Consider the following 15,832-nt stretch of genomic DNA (forward strand, 5'->3'; position numbering starts at 1 on the left):
AAAATGGCAACGAGAGTGACTTTGGTCGTCCTCACTGCTACGCTCCCACCAGCACCATGACAGTTTACAAATGCCATGGCAATGTCAGGAAGTTACCCAATGTGGTCTAAAAAGGGGAGGCATAAATAATCCACCCCTTGTTTAGCATGTCATCAAAAAATAACCATAAAAATGGGCAACTAGCAGCCCTCGGGACTGCTCCGTCTATGGAGTAGCCATTCTTTTATTCCTTTATTTTCTTAAACTTGCTTTCACTTTGCACTTCGGACTCGCCCTGAATTCTTTCTTGTGAGAGATCCAAGAATCCTTTCTTGGGGTCTGGATTGGGACCCCTTTCCTGTAACAAAGCCACGGTATTACCAAGATCCTTTTCTTGGCCTGACAGAGATCACTTGGGGAATTGTCATTTTGATGGCTTGTAGATGTGGAGAATAATACATTTAATAATGCAGACTCACCAAGAATCCCAGATTGTTTCTACAGGATACAGTGTTACCAGTTCTGGCATATATGTGATTCTGTATCGTCTCTTGATACTTAATTAGTAAAGCCAGGTTCTTCCCCAAGTAGGTAAAACCCAAAAGGATTACTCCTTCCTTGTTTCCAGTATTATTTTGACCAAAAAGAATTCCTTATTTACGAAATACTAGAATGAACTACTTAGAGCTAATAAAACCATTTATCTGGTGTCCTTATGATGTTTCAACTAACTTAATGTTCTAGATACCTAAAGCTTGTCCTTCAAACACCAAAGATAAATGAGCTCTACATCTCTACAGTCTAAAAAGTGAAGAAAAGTTAGCATCTTCTTGATTTAAGGTCACTATTCTAAATACAATGTGTCTAGGAGCTAGACCACAGCTATTGCTAGCCTCTACTCTTTTATGCAAATTAGAAAAAGGCACACCCTCTGGGAGGATGAATTAGAGAGAGCCTTGAGGTGCACACAGCCTTGAGAACATGATCCTGATGAGTGGAAGACATGACACCTTCATGTGACTAAAAGGTGCCCCTCCCACTGGATGGCTACAGCTCTGTGCAGGGAGCCCTGTGCAGTGACCAACCTGTGCAACTGAACACAACAGCTTGTGCTGTGTGCCTCTCCATGGGTGGCCACGAACAGCTGTGCCTTTAGAGTTTCTATAGCTGTTCCACAAACCCAACCACATCCTTCACCCTTTCTCCATCCTAACCTTCTAATTGTCATCTTCTGGTTTCTTGAAGACTTAGGCTGTGAAGCTTTTAAGAACTTTGTAAAACAAAATATAACTTTATTAAACATAAAAATGAGAAGATCTTGGAGAGTCCTCTAGAGAGTGAAGTGTGTAATCTAGCTAGGAATACACGGGAATTGTTTTGACCGCTAGAGATGATTTCCTTTTGGCTTCTCAGCTATGCTCTGAACATGTAAGGTCTGACTACATGAATGTAATTATTCACATTATATACAGTAGTATAAATTATGCATGCATTACTTTTATACTGTAGTGTCACCACAAAAAGTATAGGTTATGATATACAAGGAATTTTAGAGACCCAAGAAAATACTCATGATTTAGTGGTAGCAAAAACCCCTTTCTATTCCCCTGCTTCCCTTTATAGCAAAACTTGCCCTTTATAACATCTCTCTACACACTGGGTCTACTTCCTTCTCCCCATTTTCTCCTGAACTACTTCATTCAGTCTTTTCATCCCCACCACCCCACTGAAACAATCCCCACGGTCACGGTCACCTGCAGCCCTCACAATGCCAAGCTCGGTGGTCAGTTTCCAGTCTGCACATTGACATCGCAGCAGCGTTTGATACAGCTGAACACTCCCTCTTTCTTGAAACAGTCTTCTCACTTAGCTTCTGGGACACCACACTCTCCAGCCCCTTCCTGATTCTCCTGCTGTGTCTTCATTTTCTCGTGGCTGTCCCCCTCCTCTTTGCAGCCTCTGAATAGTATTTCACCCCAGGGCCCTCTCCTGGGATGTCTTCTCTTCTTTATCTACATCATTTTATCCACTCCATGGCTTTAAATAAGTCTCTCCACCCCTCTCCTTTTCTGAAATGCAGACCTGTGTGCTGCCTACTCCACATCTCCTCTTGACTATCTAGTAGGCATCTCAAACTCAACGTGTTCAAGACTGAATTTCCCTGCAAAAAAACAACCGTTCATCCCATAGTCTTCCTCATCTCAGTATATGGCAACCCCATCCTTCCTTTTCTTAAGTCAAAAACTTGAAGTCATCTATGAATCTTTTAATCTTCTCTCACCCCAGTCAGCTCTACCTTCAAAGCATATACTAAATTAAACAATTTCTGACAAGCCCCATTGCTACCCCCATCCAGCCCATCGCCACTTCTCACCCGGACTACTGGAGTAGTCTCCCAGCCGTCTCCCTGCATTCACTCTTACTCTCCTACTGTCTGTTCCCCATTGAGCAGCCAATGAGTACCTTGAAAACATAAATCACTATCGTGCCTCTTCTCTGCTCAACACCTTCCGACATCTTCCCATTGTACTAGAGTAAAACCCTATCCCTTTTTCTGCATGACCCTATCCTCCTTTTCCTCTGTAGCACCTATTGCTCCCTGACATTCTAGTATGTACGCTTAATTGCTTGATAGCTTCTGTCTCCCTCACTGTTATATCCTCAGCACCTAGAACATTCCTGAATATTACTCATAGTAAGACTCCATGAACATCATCTGTTGAATAAATGCTAGAAAAGAATGACACCCTGTCAATTCAAGAAACTTCTTTTTTTTTTTTTTTTTTTTTTGAGAGAGTCTTGTCCTGTCGCCCAGGCTGGAGTGCACTGGCACGACCTTGGCTCACCACAACCTCTACCTCCTGGGTTCAAGTGATTCTCCTGCCTCAGCCTCCTGAGTAGCTGGGATTACAGGTGCGTGCCATAATTTTTGTATTTTTAGTAGAGACAGGGCTTCACCACATTGGTCAGGCTGGTATCAAACTCCTGACCTCGTGATCCGCCTGCCTCTGCCTCTCAAAGTGCTGGGATTACAGGCGTGAGCCACTGTGCCTGGCCAATTCAAGAAACTTCTTTTCCACATCAAACATTTGAACCTTAAATACTTTCCCGGACCAGCCCTTATACTTTCTAACCTGCTCCTTGACTTTCTTTTATCCCTTTTTCTCATGGAATTTTACAATCCGCCCCCTCCCCAAGTTCAGCCTCTGGAGGAATTTAGAGCTTCCCTCAGAGCTCCTTGTGATTCTAGAGTGTGATGGAGACTGTGAAGTGCTGCTACGGTCTCCTCCTTCAGAATGAGAGACTTATTCACCCTCCTCACCTCATTATTCCACGCTCTACTACTAGAAGTTCTACTGGCAGTCAGCCCTCTCTGTGATTGTTCTCCGCAGAAGACAGCCACCTCACCAAGATCGTGTCTCCCCTTTCTGAGGAAGCCCAGAGCTGATGACTGGCCACATGGATATAAAACGCACAACCCCCTCAGGGGAACTCCGACTCGGGCATCTCTGAAGGACTATGGGGTCCAGTGCAGCACAGAGTGGGACATTACTTTCTGCTGGGAAGACCCACTTCCCAATCAAGGGAGCATTTGGTCTGAGTCCTGAAGGGTGGTTGGTTAAGTGGCAAATACGCAGAGCTGGAGAATGAAGGATTTTTTTTTTAATACTTTAAGTTCTAGGATACACGCGCACAATGTGCAGGTTTGTTACATATGTATACATGTGCCATGTTGGTTTGCTGCACCCATCAACTCATCATTTACATTAGGTATTTCTCCTAATGCTATCCCTCCCCCAGACCGCCACCCCCTAACAGGCCCCAGTGTGTGATGTTCCCTGCCTTGTGTCCAAGTGATCTCATTGTTCAATTCCCACCTATGACTGAGAACATGCAGTGTTTGGTTTTCTGTCCTTGTGATAGTTTGCTGAGAATGATGGTTTCCAGCTTCATCCATGTCCCTGCAAAGGACATGAACTCATCCTTTTTTATGGCTGCATAGTATTCTATGGTGTATATGTGCCATATTTTCTTAATCCAGTCTGTCATTGATGGACATTTGCGTTGGTTCCAAGTCTTTGCTATTGTGAACAGTGCTGCAATGAACATACGCATGCATGTGTCTTTGTAGTAGCATGATTTATAATCCTTTGGGTATACACCCAGTAATGGGATTGCTGGGTCAGATGGTATTTCTAGTTCTAGATCCTTGAGGAATCGCCACACTGTCTTCCACAATGGTTGAACTAATTTACACTCCCACCAACAGTGTAAAAGCGTTCCTATTTGGGGAATGAAGGATTTTTAACTAAGGAAGCTATGAGAATGAAAGACCAATAACAGAAAAGTACAGGGTAGAAGAAATGTGGGAGTTTATCATGGTTTGAGAGAAGAAAGTATGATGGGGTATGATGAGAGACGAAGGCATAAATGGAGGTAGAGGTCAGATCACGGTGGCCTGCAAGGTCCTATATACAAGTAGTCAAAATGGCACGACAGGTTTTTGAGTAGGGAAGCATAGTGGCCTTGTATCGTCTTGCACCCCTTCCTTTTTCCCCTTCTGGCCACAGTCCTGCCCTTCAGACTGTCTGGTTCAAAATGGAGCTGCCACCTTTTTACAGGCCCCACCTTCCTGGTCACAGTGATTGGCCTGGGAGTGGGTGCCTGATTTGGCTCGATCAAAATGAGCTGTTTCCTGGGATATTTGAACTAAAGACCTGCAAGATATAGTCTCAGTTCGTCTCAAAGCTGCATGTTGTCCAGTGTAACCATAGGAACTGCCGAGATTGTATGAGATCATGGGCTCTGGAATCAGACAGTGTGAATTCCAATCTCTGCTCTATTACATATTCATTATGAAACACTGAACAAACCACTTAATCTCTTACAGGCTCAGCTTTCTCATCACTGAACTGGAGATACAGGTAATAGTAATATCTACCCCTGGAGGTATTTTTAAATACTTCCACAGTACCTGACACATGGTAAGTTTTAACAGTGCTGATGGAGGAAACATTTGGATGTTTCCAGCCAAATTGGAGGAATCAACGAGTCTTGTCTACTGATTAGATATAGAGGTCGGAAGATGGAGGATGGAGGTGAAGCCAAGATGGCTCTAGGTATCTGGCCTGAGCAAGAGAACTGACAACAGTTGGTATTTGGGTTTGACTTTAAGGCAACTGTGGGCTATCTAGATGGAGAGAGGTACAGTGGCATCTTGGAATTTCTAAAATAAAATACATATATAATATCTTTTAAAAGTCACCTGCCTGGAAATGGAGACAAATCCTTTACTTGGTGATTTATGTACATTGATTGTCACATCCACCTCACAAAGTAGGTATTATTATCATGCCCATTTTATAGAAGAAAAACAGGTTCAGAGAAGGTAAGTAACATTCCCAAATGGTAGAGCTTGTGAGTCTCAGAGGCAGGATTTGAACCCGGGCCTGTCTGACCAGAGATCCATCCTCTTTATTATAGAGTGTTTCTCCTGTGTTGCCTGGAAGTGTGAGTTAAAGCTGAGAGCATGTGCCACGTGCTCCAGCCCTAACTCTTGTCATTTATTATATTGGACAAATTACTTATTTATGCCTCAGTTTTGATGTTAGAAGTGGAGGTAATAATAGGACTTTCTTCCTAGGAGTTCATGAAAATTTAATAGTTAATATGTCCAGAGTGCATAGAACATGGTCTATCACATACTAATGACATCATTAAATGGGACAGGATGGGGCCTTATTTATTTATTTATTTAATTTGTGAGACAAGGTCTCACTCTGTTGCCCACGCTGGAGTACAGTGGCACAGTCTTGGCTCACTGCAGCCTCGACCTTCCCCAGGCTCAAGTGATCCTCCCACCTCAGCCTCCTGAGTAGCTGGGACTACAGGCAAGCACCACCATGCCTGGCTAATTTTTGTACTTTTTGTAAAGACAGGGTTTTGCCATGTTGTCCAGGCTCGTCTCAAGCTCCTGGGCTCAAGCAATCTGCCCACCTCGGCCTCCCAAAGTGTTGGGATTACAGGAGTGAGCCACCACATCTGGCCCAGGGTGGGACTTTAAACAGAAAAAGGACGTGAGCATGGAGGTCTGGCCTGAGCAGGAGTGAACAATGCTACATTGAGGAGAGAACATTAAAGGAGACCCAGCTCTTGGAGTGAGGCCTTAAGCTTCGGGAGTTGAAACAATGACCTCCCATTAAAATCCTTGGAGTCACAGGGAGAAACAGATTTCTAGAATTGGACCTAAATCTGTTCATTCTTATTTTTCCTATTTTTGGCTACCTGAAGAAACCAACGATATTTGTTCCCTGGGTATTTTGAAGTTCACCATAAATAATACCACTCGGTTTAGAAAACTGTGTATTCAGTTCCTCAGAGAATGGATTATCTAATTACGTGTCTGTGTTGACATGGAACAGGTAGTCCAATCCACGAAAGTGTGAGAACCATGAGCCTAGTCTCGACCTCAGGAGTCGCCTGAGGAAACTGATGCTAAAAATCCAAGTTGCAAATCAAAATATTAGAAAAATCAACCCATGCTCTAGACTTGGAAGCCCGACACTTAGATCATCTCTCTCTGAGCAGAGCCAGCTGTTGGCCCCCATAGGTGAGTGTCAGTGACATTCTGACACAGGAAAGGTCAACAGGTGCCCCAGGACCACATCCACCTGGTTAGAAGCTCTGCTGGGTTTGGTCTGGGAGACACCCGCTGCCTCAAGAGAATTTGCTACAGGGAAAGCCCCCTGGGTAACCATGAAGATGTGATATGTTATGTCAGCATGAAGATAGACGATATTGTAGAAGACCTTATGGGGTTTGTAATGGGGAAAGTGGGCAGGGGAGGTGGGAATAAATATTGCAACAAAGTACAAAGTATCTTTTCTCTCTTGTGTGTGTGGAAATGTGCTCTTTGGGGCATTAAAATCCTACCAGTGTACCCCCATGCCCTTCCAAGATGAGCTCAGGGAGATGTATTTTTGTGTTGCAGTCAACAGGCTGATCATCATCATCATGGATCATGTACTTAAGGCTGAAAAACAGCAGCCTTCTCTATCCCATCATAGAAAGGGCATTTTGAACCACAAAGGCTATGTCCTTGGTAATAAACATCAGAAATAACCATTTGAATAAATTACATGTGTGTAACATGTGATTTTACAGAATGCTTCCACATGTGTTACTATCTCATTTAATTCCATTTTTGTACAAATGTGTTATACACTTGGGTAATTCTCTGAATTCTCTGCATTTCACGTATTTGGAGTAGTGGCAGGGATGTAATGGCACTCAGATGACATCAGGGCCTGTTTGCTTTATGGCAGTAATGAGCATTTGTAGGGCATTTCACAGTTTATGTAGAGCTTAAATACATTTATTAGACCTCATTTGATCCTCACAGTAACTTTATGAGGTAAGATGGATATTGTTCCTATCATAGACTTTAATGCATAATATTAACTGTCTTTGCTTCTCTGCATCTAACTCTAGCCTGCAAGTTCCACAAGGATTATAGCTTTTCGATATATTTTTCACTGTTTCATCACAGTGCTCAGTAACTCTTTGTTTAATTGACTTTGATAGTATTATAATTGCCCCCATATTTGTGATCAATGAAGAAACTGAGGCTTTCAGAAGGATTTATCTTGCCCAAGGTCACACAACTGGGAGTGAAAGCCCTTGAATTCACATCTTGTCACTGTCACTGCCTGTCCAAATGGTCACAAATTGAGGCTATCTGGCTGGTAAGAAGTCCCTTTATCCTGCTATAATTTTCTTGGTGGCTCTGTGTCATTATGCTGAACTCAGTTTCCCCTCAAGCAGGTGAAACTGCAGATGGCATAGGGCACATAGCTGCAGACCTTTGCTCAGACTGGACTCTGAAAGATTTGAAACCTTAGGGAGAGAGGTGGAAAGGAGTTGGGGAGGCAGTGGCAATGATTTGAAAACTATAACCAATTTTCTCTCTCCTAGGAGTTGGAGACTTGGAATCCCCTTTGGTGCAGAAACTATTCCTTCATGAGAAGAAGTCCTTAAATAGGCTCTTTAGGTAAGAGATATAAGAGATATAAAGCAAATGCCCTGTAGGAAAAAACTGTGAAGGAATCCAAATATAGGTATTTTGGCTCAGAAACATGTTTCTGTTTTGTAATACATGTTATTATGTGCATAGCTCCTTGATGGAGAGCAATTTATTTTTCTCCTGGCAGGGACTGGTGAAATATATAAATGAAAACACTACTCTTGTTTCTTGGCATGGAGAGGACTATATTTGCCAACCTCCCTGCCATTTGGCCTAAGGGATGTAGGCAGACATGGTGGGCAACTCCTTATTAAAGACCCGGTCATAATCATCTCTGCCGTCTCTTCTTTTTCTTGAAAAGACAGGAGGCCACATGTTGAAGGCAGCAGGGTCACAAGATGGAAGAACCAGGGTCCTAGCATCATCGCTCCCTGCTTCAAGCTACCAGGGGCAGCCTAACCCACATGGCATTATGACATAAGAAACAAAGTAACTATTGTTTTATTAAATCAATGAGATATTGGGCTTCTTGTTATAGCAACTAGTATAAATTGCCCTGACTGATACATTACGGATTTAGAGTGCACTGTACTACAACTGTTTGTTGTATTTTCAAAATTGTGGTATAACTGACTTACAATAAACTTCATATATTTAAAGAGTACTATTTAATAAGTTCAACATATTCATATATCCATGAAACCATCACCACAATCAAAATAAGACACATTTCCATCAACTGAAAAAGTCTCCTCATTCTCCTTTGAAATCTCTTCTTCCACAACTACAAACCACTGCTCAAGGAAATAAGAGAGGACACAAATGGAAAAACATTCCATACTCATGGATAGGAAGAATCAATATCATGAAAATGGTCATGCTGCCCCAAGATTCAATGCTTGGGGCATTATAGATTCAATGCTATTCCCATCAAACTACCATACATGTTCTTCACAGAATTAGAAAAAAACTACTTTAAAATTCATATAGAATCAAAAAAGAGCCCATATAGCCAAGACAATCCTAAGCAAAAAGAGCAAAGCTGGAGGCATCACACTACCCAACTTCAAACTATACTACAAGGCTACAGTAACCAAAACAACATGGTACTGGTACAAAAACAGACACATAGACCAATGGAACAGAATAGAGATCTCAGAAATAAGACCACACATCTACAACCATCTGATCTTCAACAAACCTGATAAAAACAAGCAATGGGGAAAGGATTTCCTATTTAATAAATGGTGCTGGTAAAACTGGCTAGCCATAGGCAGAAAATTGAAACTGGACCCCTTTCTTACACCTTATACAAAAATTAACTCAAGATGGATTAAACACTTAAACGTAAAACTCCAAACCATAAAAATCCTAGAAGAAAATCTAGGCAATGCCATTCAGGACATAGGCATGGGCAAAGATTTCATGACTACAACATCAAAAGCAATTGCAACAAAAGCAAAAATTGACAAATGGGATCTAATTAAACTATAGAGCTTCTGAAAGAAACTATCATCAGAGTGAACAGACAACCCTACAGAATGGGAGGAAATTTTTGCCATCTATCCATCTGTCAAAGGTCTAATACCCAGAATCTACAAGAAACTTAAAGAAATTTACAAGAAAAAACACACAACCCCATTAAAACGTGAGTAAAGGATATGAACAGACACATCTCAAAAGAAGACATGTATGTGGCCAACAAACATGGAAAAAAGGCTCAACATCACTGATCATTAGAGAAATGCAAATCAAAACCACAATGAGATACCATCTCATACGAGTCAGAATGGCAATTATTAAAAAGTCAAGAAACAGATGCTGCCAAGGCTGTGGAGAAATAGGAACACTTTTACACTGTTTGTGGGAATGTAAATTAGTTCAACCATTGTGGAAGACAGTGTGGCGATTCCTCAAAGATCTAGAACCAGAAATACCATTTGACCCAGCAGTCCCATTACTGGGTATACACCCCCCAAAATATCAGTCATTCTGTTATAAAGGTACATGCACGCGTATGTTCATTGCAGCACTATTCACAATAGCAAAGACATGGAATCAACCCAAATGCCCATCAATGATAGACTGGATAAAGAAAATGTGGTACATATACACCATAGAATACTATGCAACCATAAAAAGGAGTGAGATCATGGCCTTAGCAGGGATATAGGTGGAGCTAGAAGCCATTATCCTCAGCAAACTAACACAGAAACAGAAAATCAAACACCACATGTTCTCATTATAAGTGTGAACTGAACAATGAGAACACACGGATGCAGGGAGGAGAACAACACACATTGGGGCCTGTCGGGGAGGCAGAGGGAGGGAGAGCATCAGGATAAATAGCTAATGCATGCAGGGCTTAATACCTAGGTGATGGGTTGATAGGTGCAGCAAACCACCATGGCACACGTTTATCTATGTAACAAACCTGCACATCCTGCACATGTACCCCAGAACTTAAAATAAAATAAAGAAATCTCTCCTTCCCACCTTTTCCCCCCCATCACCCCATGCAACCATTGGTCTACTTTGTCACTGTGAGTTAGTTTGCATTTTCTAAAATTTTATATAAATGGACTCATACACTATGCACCCTTTTTGACTGGCTTATTTCATTCAGCATAATGATTTTGAGATTCATTCATTTTGATGAGTGTAGCATTAGTTTGTTCATTTTCATTGCTGAATCATATTCTATTGTATTGTATTCTATTGGGTGGACACACCACATTTGTGTATCCATTCACCTGCTGATGGACATTTGGGTTATCCTTTGGGTTATCCCAAGGATGCTAAGATTTTCCTTATTTTTTTAAGAAGTTTTCTGATGTTAGCTCTTACATTTCAGTCCTATGATTCAGTGGCGTAAGGTATGAGCTGAAGTTCACGTTTTTGCATAAGGCTATCCAACCATTTCAGCACCATTTTTTGAAAATAACATTTTTTCCCTAATTGCCTTGGCATCTTTGTCAAAAAATCAATTGGCTGTACATGTATGGGTGTATTTTTGGACTCTATTCTATTCCTTTGATTTTTTAAATATATATATGTATATATGTGTATATATATTTATATATATGTGTGTGTGTGTATATATATATATATATATATTTTTTTTTTTTTTTGAGACAGAATCTCGCTCTATCACCCAGGCTGAAGTGCAGTGGCTTGATCTCAGCTCACTGCAACCTCTGCCTCCAGGGTCAAGCGATTCTCATGCCTCAGCCACCTGAGTAACTGGGACTACAGGCATGTGCCAAAAAAATGCCCAGCTAATTTTTGTATTTTTAGTAGAGACGAGGTTTCAGCATGTTGGCTAGGCTGGCCTCAAACTCCTGGCCTCTAATGATCCACCCACCTCGGCCTCCCACCACGCCCAGCTGATGTATAGCTTTACATATGTACCAATCCACACTGATAATATATCTTTACACCAACATCACACTGTTTTGATCATATTAACTTTCTGAAAAGCCTTAAAATCAAGTAGCTTAAGACTTTCAACTTAGTTCATTTTCAAAATTATTTTGGCTATACTAAGTCTTTTGTATTTTCATATACATTTTAGTTTCAGTTTGTAAATTTCTAACAACAACAACAAAAAATCTTAGCTAGACACAGTGGTGAGCACCTGTAGTCCCAGCTACTCAAGAGTCTGAGGTGGAAGGAACGCTTGAGGCTAGCAGTTCAAGACTGGCCTGGCTAGCATAGACCTAGTCTCTAAATAAATAAATAAATTATAAATGAATAAATAAAATAAGAATTAAAAATTTTGCTGGGGTTTAAATTAGGACTGGGTTGAACCATCGGTCAATTTTAGAAGAACTGACATTTTAATGATATTGAATCCTCTGATCCATAAGCATGGCTTATCTCTTCATTTGTTTAGGTTTTCTTTTAAGTTCTCTCAGCTGTATTTTGTAGTTTTCAATGTACATATCTTGCACGACTTTCACTAGACTTATCTCTACATAATTCATATTTTTTGATGCAACAGTAAATGGTATGTTTTAAGTCATTTCATGGTTGTTCATTGACAGTATTTAGAAATGACATTGATTTTGATATATTGATCTTGTACTATACAACCTTGCTAAATTCACTTTTATAAATTCTTATAACTTGTTTGTAGATTAAGATTTTCTCACAGGCAATCATGTTGTTTGCCAATAAAGATAAAGATAGTTTTATTTCTTCCTTTTATATCAGTATACCTTTTATTTCTATTTCTTCCCTTTTGCTAGGACCTCCAGAAAAAAAAAACAGTTAAGTAGAAGTAGTGAGTGTGCATATCCTGCTCGTTTCTAATCTTAGTAGAAAATTCAGTCTTTTCATGATTATGATGTTAGCTGGATGTTTTTCATAGATGCCCTTAATCACATTGAAAAAGTCCCTACTATTCCTGGTTTTTGGGGGGGGGGTTGATCATGATTGGATGTTTAATTTTGACAGAAGGTTTTTTGATGTTCATATGGTTTTCCTTTTTTAATATTTTAGTGTGGTAAAGTAATAATTGATTTTTCAGTGTTAAACCTTGCATTCTTGGGGATAAACTCTATTTCATTATGATGTCTTATCTGCTGCTAATCCCCATTCAGTGTATTTTTCATCTGAAACATTATTCTTTCATCACCAAAATTTTGATTTGGGTCTTTTGTCTTCCATTTCCCTCTTCATCATGCTCATGCTTTCCTCTCCCTTCTATAGCATATAGGGGATACTTATAAAGGCCATTAATGTCTTTGTCTACTAATTTAGTCATTTTTGTCATTCCTGGGTCTGCTCTTATTGGTTGCATTTCCTCCCGGCCATAAGCCACATTTTCTGCTTCTTTGCTATTTTTGGTTAGGTGACAGACATTGTGAACTTTACCCTTTGGGTTCTGTTGTTGTTTGTTTGTTTGTCATAATACAGTCCTTTAAATATTTTCAACTTTGTTCTGAGACTCAGCTAAGCAAGTTGGAAATGGCTTTGTCCATTTGAGGCTTGTTTTTCAGCTTTCCCAGGTGAGTCCAGAACAGTCTAGTTTGGTTTGGCCCATCCATCTCAAGGCTCTACTTTGTAGTCCATGTGCTAGGAGACCTTTCCATTCTGACTACTAAGAATGGAGCTGGTGTAAGCTCTGAAGATCGTTCCCTCTGCTTCTTTCTGGAGGTTCTTTTTCTGGCCATAGCAATTTTCTCACTTGCATTAGCTGATTTAGACTCAGCTAGACTGTGGGAGAACCTCTTGCAGAGTCAGAGCATTCACTTTATTCAGCCGTCTCCTTTCCAGCAATCTGTCCTGTGTGTTCTAGCCACTGGCCTCCCCAAACTCTACACTTTGTCTCTTCAACCCAGAGAGGCCATCAGCACCTCTTTGATTCTCCTGCCCAGTGCTGCAGCCTGATTACTCTGCCCAGCCTTGAACCGGGGCACTTGGAGGGCTCATCTTATCTGCTTCCTTCACTCAAGGATCATGGTCCTTTATTGCCTATGGTCCCATGTTTGGAAACTCTTGCTTTGCATATTTTGTCCTGGTTTCTATTTGGTTGAGGCAAGAAGTGGAAGTTCTGTCCTTGTTTTTCTGTTTTGTTTTGTTTTGCTTTTAGAGACAGGGTTTCACTCTATCACCTAAACTGGAATGCAGTGGTGCAATCATGGCTCATTACAGTCTCACTCTCCTGGGCTCAAGGAATCCTTTCATCTCAGCCTCTATCTCACATCTGTGGCTTGGACTACAGGTGTGCCACCACACCTGGCTATTTTTTTTTTTTTTTTTTTTTTGAGAGATAGAATCTCGCTATGCTGCCCAGGCTGGTCTTAAACTCCTGCCTCAAGCGATCCTCCCACCTCAGCCTCCCAAAGTGTTAGGATTACAGGCATGAACCACTATGCCCAGCCTGTCTTTGTTCTTGAGAAGGTATTTGACAATTACTCACAGAAGATGAAGAGTTAGTGTTGCTAGGATATCTACAGAGTAAACAACATTTACGTTAACCCACATGTAGGGGAGACTGGAAAGGAGCTGCACTAAGCTTGGCAGGCATTCACCATGAACTGTACTATTGATGTCTTACCTACCAGAGATGTCTTCTAAACACTGAAAAGCACAGAGGGCTCATGTTGGACTATTAAATCCCATTGGAGCCTTAAAACAAGCCCCAGGGCTAGGGCGTGTGTTTTCTCCTAATGAAAGTGAATCTTCCTTTCATAAAGTCATCCTGAAGGAAGTTGATTCCAAAGCAAGAAATAAGAACTAGAGGTCAGGCGTGGAGGCCCATGCATGTAATCCCAGCACTTTGGGAGGCTGAGGCGGGCAGATCATGAGGTCAGGAGTTCGAGACCAGCCTGACCAACATGGTGAAACCCCGTCTCTACTAAAAGATACAAAAAAATTAGCCGGGCATGGTGGCAGTTGCCTGTAACCACAGATCCTCGGGAGGCTGGGGCGGGAGAATTGCTTGAACCCGGGAAGTGGAGGTTGCAGTGAGCCAAGATCATGCCATTGCACTCCAGCCTGGGCGACAGGGTGAGACTCCATCAAAAAAAAAAAAAATACAAAATTAGCTGGGCGTGGTGGCATGCACCTGTAATCCCAGCTACTCAGGAGACTGAGGCAGGAGAATCACTTGAACCTGGGAGGCAGAGGTTGCAGTGAGCCGAGATCGCACCATTGCACTCCAGCCTGGGCACAGAGCGAGACTCCTTCTCAAAAAAAAAAAAAAAAAAAGAACTAGAGAGAAGATGGCGTGGTAACTCATGCCTGTAATTCCAGCAGTTTGGAAGGCTGAGGTGGGTGGATCACCTGAGGTCAGGAGTTTGAGACCAGCCTGGTCAACATGGTGAAACCTCATCTCTGCACAAAATACAAAAATTAGCCAGGTGTGGTGGCAGGCACCTGTAATCCCAGCTACTCAAGAGGCAGAGGCAGGAGAATTGCTTGAACCCGGGAGGCAGAGGTTGCAGTGAGCCAAGATCATGCCACTGCACTCCAGCCTGGGCGACAGAGCAAGACTCCATCTCAAAAAAAGAAAAGAAAAGATAAAAAAGAACTAGAGAAAAAAGTCTTGGATTGAAGGGAGACAGAAGCATTTTACAATAGCAGGAAACTGCTGAGTTAGTCTCCATGTTTAACACCTGCATTCTCTGTTCTACCTGAACTCTCAGTTCTCTATGGTTCTGAGGAAAATTAAAGAATGAACTCATCCCTGGTAAAGTCAGTGGTGCTTTCCTTGCCAGTCTCCATTCCCACTGGCCCTGAAGGAGGATTGCATGCAGGTAATTCCAGCTGCAAGGGGACAACAGAGGAAGGCCCCTGGGTCTGGAAACTCAATGAAGAGGCTGAAGCCGGAGACCTTGTGCAGACATTTTTATGAGCCCTCATAAGGAAGCACCCCAGGGGCCATTTAGCAGTAACATGGAAACGCTTTGAGATGGCGAAGTTCCTAGACTCAACTGGATGGGATGTGGAAGTGTGGTAATTAGTCTAGCTATTAATAGATGTGTTTCCTTATTTATCATCCCTGGATAATGGTTCCTAGACATATTGTTATACACATACACACAATTAAGTATCCTGGTCCAGATACTACTGGGAGTACACACTGATATCCTTTAGGTTAAGATCAGAATACCTCCCTGCCAGGGCCAAGTGCAGTGGCTCATTCCTGTAATCCTAGCATAATGGGAGGCCAAGACAGGAGGATCACCTGAGGCCAGGAGTTCTAGACCAGCCTGGGCAGCATAGCGAGACCCTATCTCTATTTTAAAAATAATAAAATAAAAAACAAAAACACCTAAAATGCTTCTCTCAATTCACAACACACACAGAGATGTGCGAAGA

Source organism: Pan paniscus, chromosome 4 (assembly GCF_029289425.2).
Source record: "Pan paniscus chromosome 4, NHGRI_mPanPan1-v2.0_pri, whole genome shotgun sequence".
Lineage (NCBI taxonomy): Eukaryota > Metazoa > Chordata > Mammalia > Primates > Hominidae > Pan > Pan paniscus.